Source organism: Homarus americanus, unplaced genomic scaffold (genome assembly GCF_018991925.1).
Source record: "Homarus americanus isolate GMGI-L3 unplaced genomic scaffold, GMGI_Hamer_2.0 scaffold30108, whole genome shotgun sequence".
Lineage (NCBI taxonomy): Eukaryota > Metazoa > Arthropoda > Malacostraca > Decapoda > Nephropidae > Homarus > Homarus americanus.
Window position 1 is genome coordinate 1,341,959 of NW_024748109.1, and position 16,642 is coordinate 1,358,600.

The 16,642-nt window shown below is 43.0% G+C and overlaps 1 protein-coding gene across 1 annotated transcript in view; it reads right to left on the reverse strand.

The window, feature by feature from the left end:
* Positions 1–2,532: 2,532 nt before the first annotated feature.
* Positions 2,533–16,642, reverse strand: part of LOC121880038 (collagen alpha-1(III) chain-like) — a 51,952-nt gene continuing 37,842 nt past the window's right edge. The window contains exon 2 of the mRNA XM_042387032.1: positions 2,533–5,932. The gene's annotated coding sequence lies outside the window, so the exon portion shown is untranslated. The remainder of the gene's footprint in view (positions 5,933–16,642) is intronic.

Consider the following 16,642-nt stretch of genomic DNA (forward strand, 5'->3'; position numbering starts at 1 on the left):
GTTAGGAAGTTAGGTAAGGTTTGGATGGTTAGGTCAGGTTAGGTTAGGTTAGGTTAGGTTAGGTTAGGTTTGGATGGTTAGGTCAGGTTCTGTGCATGTTGGGTCTATTCTGTTTATTATTATGCAAATAACATCTCCAGAAATTTGGGTGCAATTTCATTACTAGTTATTTCTGGTCATAATTTTTTCCATGGGTTTCACTTTACTGTATCGGATAGATACATTTCTGTGAGCTAAGAGGTACAGATCAACTTAGACTCATTTTTATTATGTTTTTTGTTCGTGCTAGAATTTTGTAATTGGTCTATGCAAACTTTAAGAACATCACACTATAATTCAGATTTGAGCAAAGAAAAAAGACCATACCTAGAAACTGAAAAAATATATATTTAAGACACAGGTCCACAGGTATACTCAAGGAGATTTAATAAACTGGAGGCGGCATGCCATCATATCCCTGAAGCCAGAGCCTAAATGGAGTTTATCCAACTCTATCTATGGCTCTGCCTGAAGCTACTGCCCGACCAGCGCCGCCATCTTTGTTGATTATTCCATACAATCTGTGCTGCCATTATGTCATTCTGATCGGCATATAGATGTACTCAGAGGGGCATGAGAGATTCGATAACATTTCATCGGTAAGTGTTGAAGTTGCAATTAAGTTATAGCAAACAGGAGTGGATTGAATAAGGAAAATGGCTCCAGTCATGTTTAACTTATGGGTTGCTGTTGCTCCCTATATTCATGGGCGTCCGCAGGATTTTTTCGAGGTGGGGGGGTGGCAAGACAGGACCCGACATCTCATTTTATTCAAAGCAGATATATGCATCCATATAAATTATGATCAAGTTACTTTCGAGTAATGTATGATCAGCAACATCATGTACTGTATCACTATTATCATCAAATTATTAACTACTACCCGTTAAAATTATAGTAGGATTAACCCTAAGTTTTAAAAAACTAACGAAAATGATTAATTTGATATCAATAATTCTGAAAATCTAGCGATGGGCAATTCTAAGTGTCTGTCACGATGATGACTTGCTCAGAACATTAGCAGCGAAATTTCAATAGTTATATACTGCAGGCGGCGCTTATCAGCTTCAAAACGATCAATCACGTCTTCAGTGAAGACTCTACCCAACACCTGGCGATGCACGTTGAACATGCACCCCCCTGCAGACGCCCATACTTTTTGCTATTATCATAACCTGCTAGACATTTGAGTATGCCCAGAGGTACAGGGGAGACTATAATATTCCAGCAGTAAGTGTTGGAAGTTGTAATAAGTTATATCAAACAGAAGTGCCAGTTGAGTATAGGCATTGCCTTCATGTCTATTTCAGTTTCCCCAAGGATATCGTGTGCAATATGCCCCCTGACCCCTGGTGGTGATGGTTAAAACTGAATTATGTATTTTGATTTACCCACTGTAGTATTACATTGTTTTACAGAGTCTTAGCAGAGTTACGCAGGACACTTGGTGAAGGAATGACCATCATTTGTTAGGTCAAGGTCATGATTAAGGGTACATATTTATATTACAGGTAGTGATGAAATGCTAAATTATATATTTTTTTACAAACACCAGTGATTTGAATGTGTTTTTCTTTCTTTTTTATACATCATGTCATCACATTGTACATTTAAAACACGATATTTTAACGGATCAGCAAAATATGGATCAAGTTACATGTGTGTTAGTAAATTGGCGGTAATTTTCACAACGCTGGATACTGATTTGGTTATGATTCTTCTCTTCAGTACTTCATTGTCCACCAGGATATAATTGAGGTATGTTTTAGCACAGTTATAATGATCAAATAAAACCATTTTGTATTCAGAAAACTAAAAAAAATAGTAATTATTTTTGCATGCAAAACAATAAAAGTATTGAACAAGCAATTGGCTTAATCTGCCCCACTATTTATGTCAGTATGGTTAGCTTTGGGAAATGGCCGTGCAATTCCATACGATTAACATAGGACTGGTAAATAAGATGTTAACAATTGTAATTAATTTTTTCCTTGCTGCCACCGAATTTTCATCTATACATTACATAAAACAATTTATTGAAAATACAGACAAAATCAAACTACCTAAAATTCCCGTAGCGTTTCCTCCAGTGTACTGTCAATAAGTGTACATCAGTTTCTGTAATTTCCAGTACTGTGCGTATTTTCTAGCATTTTGGAGATATTGTGCCGGTATAGCAATCGTTCTTCCTGACACAGGGATCTAGACCGTTCATATGCCGAATTTTGCAGTCTTGGGACTTTTCTGGCGTGACTCCCAGTGTTTTGTCATCGTTTATTTTCACGTAAGTGTGAAGAAATGCTTAAGTTGCCACCTACTTCACACCATTTGTCCATATTATTGTTACACCTGAATGCCCCAGTACAGGAGCCTAGTGTAAACAACGTTGTTCCTTTAGTTTGTGTGTTTTCTTGCGTATGAAATGTTAGTTGTTGTTTAATTTCTTTACAATACGTCTTTGTGTAAGTGGTTTTAAGGGGGAGAGAAACAAAATAATTGTCCAACATTTATTCCCTACAACAGAGAGTGGGCTATACACAAGACCCTTGCAACAGTGCTGAGTCCACCAGCATACAGTAATTGATCATTGTTAGTTCAGGTATAAACCATATGCATATGTACATTGTTTGAGCTGCTAACAAATAAGACAAACAGTAAAAAGCATCTTTCAATGTACAGCTGAGATGTAACAGTGCTCCGGTATAGCCATTATAAGTGATTTATTCACAAGTTAGGGTGTCCTTGGAGTATTTAGAAGTTGCCACCGTTCTGTTTTTGGAGCCTATTTCTGTTCTGTAGACGTTAATGGTGTATGGATCTTATAGGTGATACTTTGTACAGAATCTCACTACGGCACGGGAGATACCGGCATATATATCTCGCCAACCCAAGTGAATAGTTGTTAGATACATTATTTTAGAGGTTCCCAGTTGGAATGACACTTAGTGATTCTTGGTCCCAGTAGACACACAAGTAACGTCTCCAGGAACAGTATCATGACTCCTTTGAACTCGCGAATGACCTCTTTAAGTGTGTCAATTCTCTCTTATTTCTCTTTCCCGGGGTACTCTTGCCCCCTAGGTCCGAATTCTAAAACATTATCTGAGGGTCTGCGTTTGAAGGTCAGCTATACATTAGACCTACATGCCTTCGTCTATGATTTCTAGATAATACTCATCTGACCCTCAAGCGCTGACTAAATCACTCAGAGGTTAATATGAGACTTCGACTGATTGTTTTAAATACAAATGTCAATAATATATAAAGAAAAATTAATATATCCTTAAGAATAATTCATTGCTCAATTGTATTATGTACACGTTGTGCATGTTTGACAACGTCAGTTTTCACATACTAGAGCATTCCCTTTATGTCCCCCACTATGGGCGCTGTCTGTAACTGGCAGGCCTAGTTAACAGTGCTAGAAGCATTAGCACCAGCGTCCTTAGTACTAGAAACACTAGCATCTATTTCCATAAAACTAGAAATAGGAGCCTCTAGTTATGTATTACCAGAAACACTAATATCAATTTCCTTAGTACTGGAAATACTAGCACTAGCTTCTATGGTGCCTAAAACTGTAGCATGCACTCTTATAGTATTGGAAACACCAGTACCAGCGTCAATAGTACTAGAAACACCAGTACCCGCGTTAATAGTACTAGAAACACCAGTACCACCATCAATAGTACCATAAATACTATAGCGTCAGCGTCCATAGTACTTGGGGTTAGTAACATCAAGGTGTCGCTTGCTTAACTGCCATGAAGGGAACCTCTCACTAAAGCACAACAAAACCTAAGACAATAAATATACAATGTGAAGTGTCCTACATCCTGAAGTACATGTATACAATAAAATACAGTATGCTCATTGCACTGGTATGTTATATATCCAGTATACAACGTCCATTTCTTGGGGAAATTTTTAAGACGAGTCTGTCAGTCATCATGTAGCAGGGTCGTGAATATTGTATAAACAAATGCCACGCCATTAAGTAAACAAACTAATCTCTGAGCAAACCATTATTATTAATATTAATATTATCATTATTATTAATTTATTATTAATACTATTGCTGTTATTCTTATAATGCTACAATAATAGAGCTCACAGGATGGGGCTGTTTAAAATACTTAAACTTAGGGGTTTTATTACATACAGGACAGGGTGTCTGACTCTCATGGCACAAATACTTCCTTACCCAAGAGTATGTATGATCCCTTGACAGTCACACTCATCGCACTTTCTGTCATACGTGTTAGCCTAGATCACATCCCCTGGCAGGTCGAACACGGGTGTCAGTGCTCTGGTGATGATCAGGTAACTAGCCAGGGAGGAGCGTGGAGGAGGGCGACACACTTGCACCCACTCTACAGTTTCTCAGACATATGGTGTAAAGATAAGTGAGGCGAGTGAACGAGGGGCAACACCGACAACTGTTCTCCTGATTTCAATTCTCTCAATTCGTGTGTCTGTTTCTCTCCCTCCATGTTAAGAGGGACAGGGCAGGCAACTTTTGTTTTACTTTGCTTGAGCAACTCTTTCTGTCAGTCTATTTGTCTTTTTCCGTTTTTTTTCTTTCTCTCGTTTCGTCCCTTCCTTGTAAATAACTGCAGGAGACAGCTGGTCTCCACAAGGACGGAGCACCACCTTCTCCAGGGACTGAGACATTGTAAATATTTTCTCTGGATTATTTGTTTTAATACCTGGGACAAACAATACAAATAATTAGAGATAATTGTCATTCCCATTCAAAATTAAACACATTCTGGAGATACTCTATTTTTTTTCCGGCGTGGGTCGTCAGGTTCAAGTGGTAGTTAACTGTCGTCTCGTGAGCGCCAGTAGGTAGTTAATGTATCTGTACAGTACTAACTATAAAGCGGTGGTAGTTGGGTGGTGTTAGCGATGGTGGCGAGTAATGATAGTATATATGATATTTTGTGATGATAGTGGTGGTTTGTAGTGTTCGTAGTGGCTACGTGTAATGATATCAGTGACTGTTTCTTTGGCAGTAAATACGTGGGAATGAATATTGATGCCAGCATTACGTTGCTTAACCAGGGCGTGACCCAGACTCCGGAAAAATGGGGGTGAAGGGACATGGTGTGTGGGTCATTGAGGCAGTAGTAGTGGAGGTGGGTTGGTGACAGGCTGTACAAGAGCGTAAGGAGGTAGTTGTGGTGTGGGGTGGTAGTGTGGTGGTGGTGTGTGTTTGGTGGGGTGGGGGGCTGGTGCCAGGCTGCGACAGCGTCCCTGACCCTCACAAGACTAGAGCGTTCCCCCTCCCGCCCCTCCTCCAGGTCGAGCAGCTGCTAGTCTACTACACGCTCCACCTGCAGTAGTGTCTGTTTGGCTGTCCAGTGCCTCACTCATCGTTTCAACCATCACTGCCCTTTTGTTTGCTCCTCTTTAATTCATTAACCTCACATCTTTATGCCCTTATTCGCTATATAAAATGGTGAAAATCAAACATAAGGTTGAGTGTGGGTGGTGGAGGGCTGCCAGGAAGTAGCTCCACCCTGCACCACCCACCCGTTCTTCTGAGTATTGCAGTTACACCAGCATGCACACTGTATCTTAATACCCCACTCACTGTAGCCACACGTTCACACTGTAGCCACTCATCTTCCACTCTTACAGTACACTGTAGTCAACAATAGGTCACTACACACTTGACCTGAACGCAATTTAACTTAATTATGTATTCCACAAGGAATCTTTACCTATCTCAATATGGCGCTTGTAAAGTAATAATACATTGGCATTGTGAGAGCACTAATGCACGCAGTGCAGACGATAATCCTTTCCTGGAGAGGCAGGGAGATACTTGGGTTGTGAGGCCGTCTGTCCGGGAGGTGGCAGGCAGGCAGGCCACCGCGCCCTCCACCTGTAAATAGAAAAAAAAAATATTAGTTCCTACATTTTCATATGAGGTGGGAGACGTTTTGTTTGTTACTTCAATAAATGTGAAGTAGTTTAGATTTTGGATTCTTCACGTTTTCGGGAACACTGAATCATGTTAATTATAGAGATTTATATAGAGCTAATCACATTTTATAATTGTTTGAATACAAATAAATAATGTTTATATACGAGGCGGAAATATTATATTTACTATTGACAGGTGATAAACCAGCTAAGAGTAAGCAGTTACGAGATGCATGTGGGTATAGTGATGTTAGCGGCAGCACCCAGCCTCGTGGGTTATGATGTGGTTGATAGTACCATGATGACAGCTATTACACACACACACACACACACACACACACACACACACACACACACACCATAATTAGATAGACGGTGTCTTTTAAAGTCAGAGGTCGCCTCAAGGACAATTTGACCTCCCGAAGAGTTTTTCTTATTTTCACTTCCACCAGGAAGTTAACCGGCCGCATTCTTCGGTTTACTGTAGATTGCGAAAGGTTCGTATTATGAATGTTTATCGTAATTGAATAAGCAGGAATTAATTTTAACTGGTTGACTTCAACTCACGTGTAGAAGTGTCTTTCCCTCTCCCGAAATAGAATTTAAATAAAATTAAAACTTAATTTGTATGTTAACAAAATACATTTACTAAAACTAGTTAGAAGACATTTTTTTTTTTCAAAATATATTGTCTTGTGTTAGGTGCCGTTATTCGTGTGGTCACCTGTGTGGATGGAGGAGGTGGTGCACTGTTGGTCTTTAAAGTCTGAGTTGTTTTCGTCCATCAGTCCAAAGGCGCGATGAACTACCAATGTGTCCACAGGAGGAGGACGCCGCCACTGGAGGTGAACAGAAAACAACCGTAATATACGCACACTTGACTCCGATATATGGTTGACTAAAATCGCCAGGAGCAACTAATGTATATAACTTTGGATAAAAAGAACGAGAACCTGAAATGAAGATAAAAAAAAGAAGGAGGAAATTAAAGGAATGCGAAGGTATAAAGACTATTGCAGTGTGTCGAGAAATCAACAAAACAGTGAGTTAGAATATAAACATTACGAGGCTGAGAGAGACGCAGTGCCCTGGTAAGTCACTTGGGTCGAAACAGACTCTGGTTCACACACGTCAGCGGGCCAGGGAAAGGCGACGCCACCCACGGCCAGCAGCAAGGGATGGTAAATAACCAACATTGTGTAACTTGGTAGCGGTATTCTGGCTGTTATTTAGAGATCATTTACCGGGACTAACTGCTACTTGAAGACCTTTTACCGGGAATGTGCAATAACTGATACTTGAAGCACTTTTACCGGAACTATGCATTAACTGATACTTGAAGCACTTTTACCGGAACTATGCATTAACTGATACTTGAAGCACTTTTACCGGAACTATGCATTAACTGATACTTGAAGCACTTTTACCGGAACTATGCATTAACTGATACTTGAAGCACTTTTACCGGAACTATGCATTAACTGATACTTGAAGCACTTTTACCGGAACTATGCATTAACTGATACTTGAAGCACTTTTACCGGGACTTTACGTGAAGTTCTGTTACCGGGAGTTGAATCAGATTAATGGTACAGTAATACAGTTGGTACCCGAAGCTCACTTAGCGGGGTCCCTATCAGTAACAGTGTATCTTTTTCTCATTTCCTGTACCGATAGAGTGATGGTTTGGTGAAGGGGGTGTTGGGGTGTGGTGAAGGGGTGTTGGGGTACAGTGAAGGGGTGTTAGGGTGTGGTGAAGGGGTGTTAGGGTGTGGTGAAGGGTGTTGAGAGTGTAGTAAGTGTTAGGGTGTAGTGAAGGGGTGTTGGGGTGTGTGGTGAGAAGGGGGTGTTGGGGTACAGTGAAGGGGTGTTGGGGTATAGTGAAGGGGTGTTAGGGTGTGGTGAAGGGGTGTTGGGGTGTAGTGAAGGGGTGTTGGGGTGTAGTGAAGGGGAGGTAACTGTGGAATAGGAGGAGGATGGTGGGAAAGACACAGTTTTTTGGAGGGGCCACGTACTGTAGCCAGTTTATTGTGCACCCATACTCAGAGATGTAAGTGGGTGTGTGTATGTATGTATGTATGTATGTATGTATGTATGTATGTATGTATGTATGTATGTATGTATGTATGAGGAGTATCGGGGATGGTGAGGTCAGAGAGGCTGGGGTGTTTGGTGGGGGTGGGAAGGGGAGGGGGGTTGACGGGGTTTACCAGGTTGGAGTAACAGGGGCCCAAGGTGAACCATGATCCACCTGCCCCCCTCCTTTCCCCCCCCCTCCACTTCCCCCCACCTCTATCACCTCCACAGCCTACCCCTGCCCTAAACTTCCCATCCTCCATCTACTGCCCTCTCACCCCCCCCACCAACACACACACACACACACACACACACTAGCAACTCTTTTCATCATCCCCATCCTCCTCGTCTCCCCATCACTCCTCGTCTCCCCATCCTCCCTCGTCTCCCCACATCACTCCACTCACCTCCCCATTACTCCTCCTTCTCCATCCTCCCTCGTCTCCCCATCACTCCACTCGCCTCCCCATCCCACTCCCACTCGCCTCCCCAATCACTCCTCGTCTCCCATCACCCCCACTCGCCTCCCTATCACTCCACTCTTCTGCTTTCGTGTCATTCATTCCACCTTAATATAATGGCCTTCAAGTTGTGTGGCATGTTGGATGAGGCAAGTGTGGTGATGAGGGGCAGTAGTGTGGTGGATAGGGGCAGTAGTGTGGTGGATGAGGCAGGAAGTAGTGTAATGGATGAGGGGCAGTAGTGTGGTGGATGAGGACAGTGGTGTGGTGGATGAGGACAGTTGTGTGTTGGATGAGGGCAGGAGTGTGGTGGATGAGGGCAGTAGTGTGGTGGATGAGGGCAGGAAGTAGTGTAATGGATGAGGGCAGTAGTGTGGTGGATGAGGGCAGGAAGTAGTGTAATGGATGAGGGCAGGCAGTAGTGTGGTGGATGAGGGCAGGCAGTAGTGTGGTGGTGGATGAGAGAGTAGTACACGACACTTCCCTCCCCAAGCTGTTCGTCTTCGTGTCATGTCTTGAGAGAAATGTCGTAGATGAAGGTCACACACACACACACACACACACACACACACACTCAAACGTTCTCAAATTAACATATTTTCCTTTATTAAGTAATATTAAAGTATTCAATAACTTCAAGTATATACAGTGTAGAGTCTCTGTGCCAATTAGACGCCATTGGGATGGTGCTTAAGTGAGACAGAACCAGGCGTTGGTAAGATTGTTGTATATATTAGTTAGTGGATTAAATCACGTATGTTATTAGCTCTTGTCAGGGGTGAATTTATAGGTTAGGTGACAATAAGGTTCGATGTGGTTGGGTGGAGTTAAGTTAGGTTAAGGTATAGGGTAAGTTAGGTTTGATGAGTTAAGGTAGGTAGATTTTGTGTTAGGTTAGGTTAGGTTAGGTTAGGTTAGGTTAGGTTAGGTTAGGTTAGGTGAGGTTAGGGTAGGTTAGGTTAGGTTAGGTTAGGTTAGGGTAGGTTAGGTTAGGTTAGGTGAGGTTAGGTTAGGTGAGGTTAGGTGACATTTGATTAAGTTAAGATTACAGTTGTTACGTTATGGTTAGGTTGGGTTATGTTAAGTTAAGATTGCTTTGGTTATTTTATGACAGGCAACGTTTGGTTAGGTTAAGTTAGTTGAGATAGAAAAAAGCCAAGAACGTCGACATAAGTTCAGCTCAACACATAACAAGAACATAAATACCAAGGGCAGTTTCCTCCCTCAGTCAATCATAACTCGCTTTATGCCGTTAAATAACAGTGAGGTACCCGCCTGTTTAGTGTTGTTGAAACTGGAATGTTTGAGAGAGAGTGTGTGTGTGTGTGTGTGTGTGTGTGTGTGTGTGTGTGTGTGTGTGTGTGTGTGTGTGTGTGTGTTTGTGATGTGTGTATGTGTGCATTTATGATGTGTTGTGTGTGTGCATGTGTGTGTGTGTGTGTGTGTGTGTGTGTGTGTGTGTGTGTGTGTGTGTGTGTGTATGTATGTGTGTGTGTGTGATTGTGTGTGTATGTGTGCATGTCTGATGTTATGTTGTGTGTGTGTGTGTGTTTATGTGTATTTGGTGTATTTGTGTGTGTATGTGTGTGTGAGGGGGTATGGATGTTGAGTGAGGGTGTTGCAGGTGTGGGTGTGGGTGTTGCAGGTGTGGGGTGTGGGTGTTGCAGGTGTGGGGTGTGGGTGATGCAGGTGTGGGGTGTGGGTGATGCAGGTGTGAGTGAGTGGTGTAGGTGTGGGGTGTGGATGGTGCAGGTGTGGGTGATGCAGGTGTGGGGTAAGTGGTGTTACAGGTGTAGGGGTGAGTGGTGTTACAGGTGTAGGGGTGAGTGGTGTTACAGGTATGGGATGAGTTGTGTTGCAGGTGTGGGGTGTGGATGATGGAGGTGTGGGGTGAGGGTGAGTGGTGTTACAGGTGTGGGGGTGTGGGTAAGGGTTGTGGGTAATGTTGGGGAGGGGGCAATAGGAGGTCGGCCCCATCAAACTCAAGGGCAAAGAACGCGCTGTGAGGGTTTTTATAGGCAGGTAAAGCACCGTGATGAATGATGATCCGCTAGCGTTTGTATTGTACCTGCATCAACGGTGAGAAAGAATATTACGACAACAGACGACGACAGCAACGGTAGCATTAACAGTGACAGCAGTAACAGAATCAACAGCAAGAGACCCTATTATGCAACAACAGAAAGGTCAACAACAGTAATGATGAGAGCACTTGTCGTTAGTACCACCACATACCATCACACACACCACCACCACCACCAGCACCACCAGCATCAGGACCACTATCACCACCACTACCAGCACTACCAGCAACAGGACCACCACCACCACCAGCACCAGTACCAGCACCACCACCTCCACCACTACCAGCACCACCACCACTACCAGCACCACCTCCACCACTACCAGCACCACCACCTCCACCAGTACCCAGCACCACCACCTCCACCACTACCAGCACCACCACCTCCACCAGTACCAGCACCACCACCTCCACCACTACCAGCACCACCACCTCCACCACTACCAGCACCACCACCACCACCACTCCCAGCACCTCACCATCAGCAGCAGCGGCAGCAGTACGGCCTTGAGGCGGTGAATGGTGTGGTAGGCACGACACAGACCCTTCACCTGTGTTCTCGGAGGTAATTATTGGAGTTCTGGTGTTGACCTGTGACTCCCGCCCCCGAGGTCAGGTCATGGGGAAGTGACTAGCATTTCTCTTCTTCTCTCTCTTCTCTTCCCCCTCATTATCGCCTCTTTTTATTTTGTCTTTTTATTCATATTTGTTATTCTTGTGTTGTCTCCCCCTCCCCCCCTCCCCCTCTGATGTAAACATACCTCAGTGTGTAGATAAACCAAGACAATATTTCAGAAGAGCTCGATGATCAATACTGTTCTGTGATGTTCATGAGAGTTATGGCACAGTGAACCCCGGGCCTTGTGGTCACCTTGTTCTACAGGCTGTTCCCTCGATGGAGCAAATTAATTATATTAGTGAAAGGCCACAACTCTAAAGGTCAAGGTCAAACTTAAGGGTCAGAGGTCAAAACAGAGTGGTGTTGTGTCTGTTGTGTGTCGAAAAAGTTTGGTGTCACAGTTACAACGTGGTGTACAGTACCGGTAGTTGCCAGGCCCCTGTCACCAAGGTCAAGGTCACACTGGGTCTCTGGTGTCAGGCCCCTGTTACCAAGGTCAAGGTCACACTGGGTGTCTGGTGTCCGATGTGTCTCATAAATCAGTGATGGGTCCTGGTGACATAATGCTCGCTACAACACACACACCCCTATTTCATTTGTCTTCAAGGTTCACACACACACACACACACACACACACACACACACACACACACACACACACACACACACACACATATTGTATATCCTACGGGACACATACATTACTGGTTGTTTTTATTCCTAGTTTGTGGCGTTATCAGATGTCTTTATGTACTCTGACTTTATCACTTCCTTTTTCACTTTTCCTTGGATGTTTCGTCTGTCGTTATCCTTGTTGTCTGTTACTCTTCACCTGCCTCATCATTTCATTTCTATTAGTAATTTTTAATCTGCTGATCTATCGGTGTTTAAAAGATGGTGTGTGTGTGTGTGTGTGTGTGTGTGTGTGTGTGTGTGTGTGTGTGTGTGTGTGTGTGTGTGTGTGTGTGTGTGTGTGTGTGTGTGTGTGTGCCTCATCTTTTTACCAGGGCACCCGCCAGACTCAGTTATCACGTATCTTTGCCAACCTGTTCTGCAGCATTCCTGGAGTTAAAACACACGTTATTGCGTCGCAGCGTGTGTGTGTGTGTGTGTGTGTGTGTGTGTGTGTGTGTGTGTGTGTGTGTGTGTGTGTATGTGTGTGCATGTGTGTGTGTATGTGTGTGTGTATGTGTGACGTCTACTTTTGTTTTGTGTCTTCATAAATATATCAGGAACACACCGCCATGTGTTCTCTCCCAGCGGGCCTCTCCTCACCTCCTACACCCTCACTTTCTCTCCTCTTATATAATCAAACACAAGTGTCACTGTGTTCACTCTACCCTCCACGATGTACAAGCTATAACGTTGAACATTGTAACACACTATAGTAATACCTAACTATATCTCCGCCACAGACCACAACCACCGTGTCCTGTCAGCTATCCTTGAGTGTCTACATTTATGTTCTTACCAGAGTCATTGAGGTGGATTATAATTAAAAGAAAACTCCAGACATTTGTAAATATTCAAATGGGATTAATTTTATTTTCAATGAATTTTTACGACCCATCTTTCCCGTGTCTTAAAAAAAATAACCCACATTAATGTTAAATTTTGGGCCTTAATGTGTTGGCTGTAACACCTGAAACAGACAGGGACGGTGAGACTCTTTGATTCACTATAACAACAGACGTGGTTAAGTTATTTACTGATATGTGCTGGGGGACGTCATGCCTTCATATCAATAACTGAACATAAGTCTCTAGGAAGCTTCAGAGGGTACAGGACCGTAGCCTCTGTCGGTCCTCTGTGATCACGTCCGCCCCATTTCACATTTTTGTTATCATATAAAACAAAACTTTTAAAAATCTCGAGTGATGCTTCATTTTATTTGATGGTCATGGGGAGTTAAGGTGTGTGTGTGTGTGTGTGTGTGTGTGTGTGTGTGTGTGTGTGTGTGTGTGTGTGTGTTTTATCATATTGGTACAGTGTAATAGTCATAACCCGTAAAAATAAGCTTTATTATCCAAGTCTTCGGTACTGTGAGTCTGCCAGATCTGATAGTTTTTGGGTTACCATTAACTGATTATAGACTGTGGTTATAAATCTTAGGTACAGTTATTCCTATGTGATGATAATTTTGTTTGAATAACACGGTGCCATAAACTGTACCATATATGAAGAGAAATGTACTGATTTTTGCAATTACTTATTCTGGACTTGTACACACACACACACACACACTGTACTTTCCCCTTATCGTGTCAATATTAAGAACACATAAAGTTAAATTAATCTTACCAAAAAACTAAATCACTAAAGAGCACACTGTCTCTCTCTGATATTAATTCCTGAATGAGATTAGATTTCCGGATCAGGGAGGACACCAGTGCTGGATCTTACTGGGTGACACCTCTTACTTCCTGTTGTTGTGCCGCGCTGCTTCTCCACGCTCCGCCACCTGACTTTTTTAGTTTCGTTCGGCAGCTGCATGAATGTCACCACCGGCTGGCTAACTGGTAGACCGAGGGAGCTTTTGGAGGTCATTACTAGTTATTGCTAACCGGTAATTGAATGACTACAATTTAAAATAAGGAACTTGTAAATTTTAATAAGTTAGGTGCATATAACCTCCGTATATACTAAGGTATTTTGTGTATGTTCCAGAGTGTTTTAAAAATCGTTCTAGATCAGGGTAAAATTCGACCCAGACGAGCAGGAAGCCTTTGCAATAACGTAGTCCCGGACAAGCAAGACACACTAGCAGTCGGTGAGTTACAGTCCACCTTGAGTGTGTTCCAGACTACCTTGAGTGTGTTTCAGACTACCTTGAGTGTGTTCCAGGCTACCTTGAGTGTGTTTCAGACTACCTTGAGTGTGTTCCAAACTACCGTGGTACAACCATCCTTGGGTATGTCCCAGCACCTACCTGGCCCGGGCACGTCAGCCTTGGGCACGTTGCACGCTAAATCACACTCACCTTGACGGGGGGTTGTGAGGCAGTGGCCCAACACCACCTGAGTGTGGAGGCGAACTGTTCTCCATCACGTCTGGGGTGAGTGTTGGAGGGACAGTGAGGGAGTGGGAGTAAGACTGTGATGGGGGGTCAGTGAGGGAGTGGGAGACCATTAACCTTAAACGGGAAATAGCTCACAAGAGGTCAATAGTTGTGTCGTAACCCCCCCTACACACACTCCTTGGGGGGATTGGTATGGGTGGGGTGAGGTGGAGATTGGTATGGGTGGGGTGAGGTGGAGATTGGTATGGGTGGGGTGAGGTGGTGTAGTGAGCCCGTGGCAACACTACACGTCGGCAACGTTGGCTGTTTACCCAACAGACTGGAAATATCACTTAGTATTCCTTCTGTTACTGTCGTCTGGTGCCTCTGCAAAGATGATTGACTTAACTACACGTTTAAAACATCTTCTGTATTATAGCTGATGGTAAGAAAGGGAGATTGTATCACCTACTTATGAGTTGTGCCTAACCAGCCTTTCATAGACTATCATTAGCATCAGAAAACTAAGAAACTTCGAGCCTAAGTTAACCTAACGTTCAAGAACCTCTCATGAATATATATTATAAAAACAGTATCAATGCCAAGGAAGGTAAGTGGATAGTGTTGAAAGAGAGAGATGTCACCTTCCTCGTCAGGGTCACACATTAAGTGGTTTTCTCTGTTTGAATTAAAGCGACATAGGTTCACGATACGTTATCATCTTGGCGACCTGTGAGCTACGTGGCCCGAGCGGGTTGTCTCATCAGTCATGGGTTGGTTATCTTTGTAGCGATTGTCATATATTTTTTTCGATGGATATTACTTAACGTTTTCAATTTTTTTTCTCACGATTTCTTTATCTCATTCTATTATGTTCTCAAAAAAATCCCGGGGTAATTATTATATTTTTTTTAGCTACATATTGTCAAAGTTTCAGACCAGGAATAATTTTATATAGGTCTTGTGGGTTAATAATGTTCAGTTTATCACATGTTCCCGACCTAACGAAGCTTTGTTGTTACTTCACTGAGCAGTATGAGGTGTATTGGGCAGCTGACCAGTGTGATGAATTAATTAAACCTCTTGTGTACATTAATATGATCACCTCTAGTTACTTATTTACTCGGAAACGACGATACCCATGTTAAGCGTGTGTGTGTGTGTGTGTGTGTGTGTGTGTGTGTGTGTGTGTGCGTGTGTGTGTGTGTGTGTGTGTGTGTGTGTGTGTGTGTGTGTGTGTACGTTACAACTTTACGTCACACAACACCACCTAACTCACCTTAATCACCCTAATTTAGTATGTGTTTTAAGGCTAGTTACATATTTTTGTAGGAGATATTAACAAGACGAGGAACACGATAATAAAGCCATGAAACCTTATCATTGTTAACCTTGATAAGTGGGTGTGGTGGACTGACTCCTGCAGGCCTACTGGGGGAGGGGAGAGCCTTGGGTGAGGGAGAGTGTGTTCCTGAGTTAGCATAATTACTTCACAGTCACCAAGTGGAGGTACACACACATACACACACACCTGAAGGACGACCTCACTCATTACGGCTTTCCCTACACACACACACACACACACATACGCACACATACACACACACACACACACACACACACACACACACACACACACACACACACACCTGAAGGACGACCTCCTCATTACGGCTTTCCCTACACACACACACACACACACACACACACACACACACGCACTAAACTGCTTCTGTTGTGTTATGTGTAATTACCACTGTGATCACGACGTCTGTTATGGAATATTGATCCAAATGTGTAATGGTAAGGTTGATGCTATAACGTTATATAATGTGTAAGACTTCTACCTTAAGATTACTGAACCTCTAAGTTGGGAAGTTTCAAATACACTGTTGGTTGGGCGGTATATGAGTGATGTGGGTTGGGTGTAAAGTGGGCTGCCTAGTGTGGGATAATAAACTCACTGCAGTTTTCTTCAGTTTTTGGTTCTTATGTGACTGAGGTTAAAGACGGTTTATGGTGAAACATAGGGACTGTGTGACCCCTGTGTGTTGTTAATGCTAGTGAGCGCGGGAGGTGGCCTGGGGAGGGAACAGGACAGTGTTGCCACCCACCTTTAAAGGCGTCATTATCATATATCTGAGCCGGAAGTAATTACCTTTCTTTTTGTAACTTGTCACGTGTAATTTATCTTGTTTTGCTGTTGTCTTAATATTAACTATATTCATTACTGTACTGCTCTTTGGTAACTTAAAGTAATTTACTTTTCTTTTTTGTTTTGTTTGTGCAAAATATTGAGTAAAAGGTTTATGAAAAGTGCCCTGAAATACATTTGGATATACAGTACATAGTTTAGAATCCTTTCAATAATTCTTAAGCCTTAAGTTCAGAAAAAAAAACATTGCCCTGAAAGTAGTAAAGTGCGATGTATA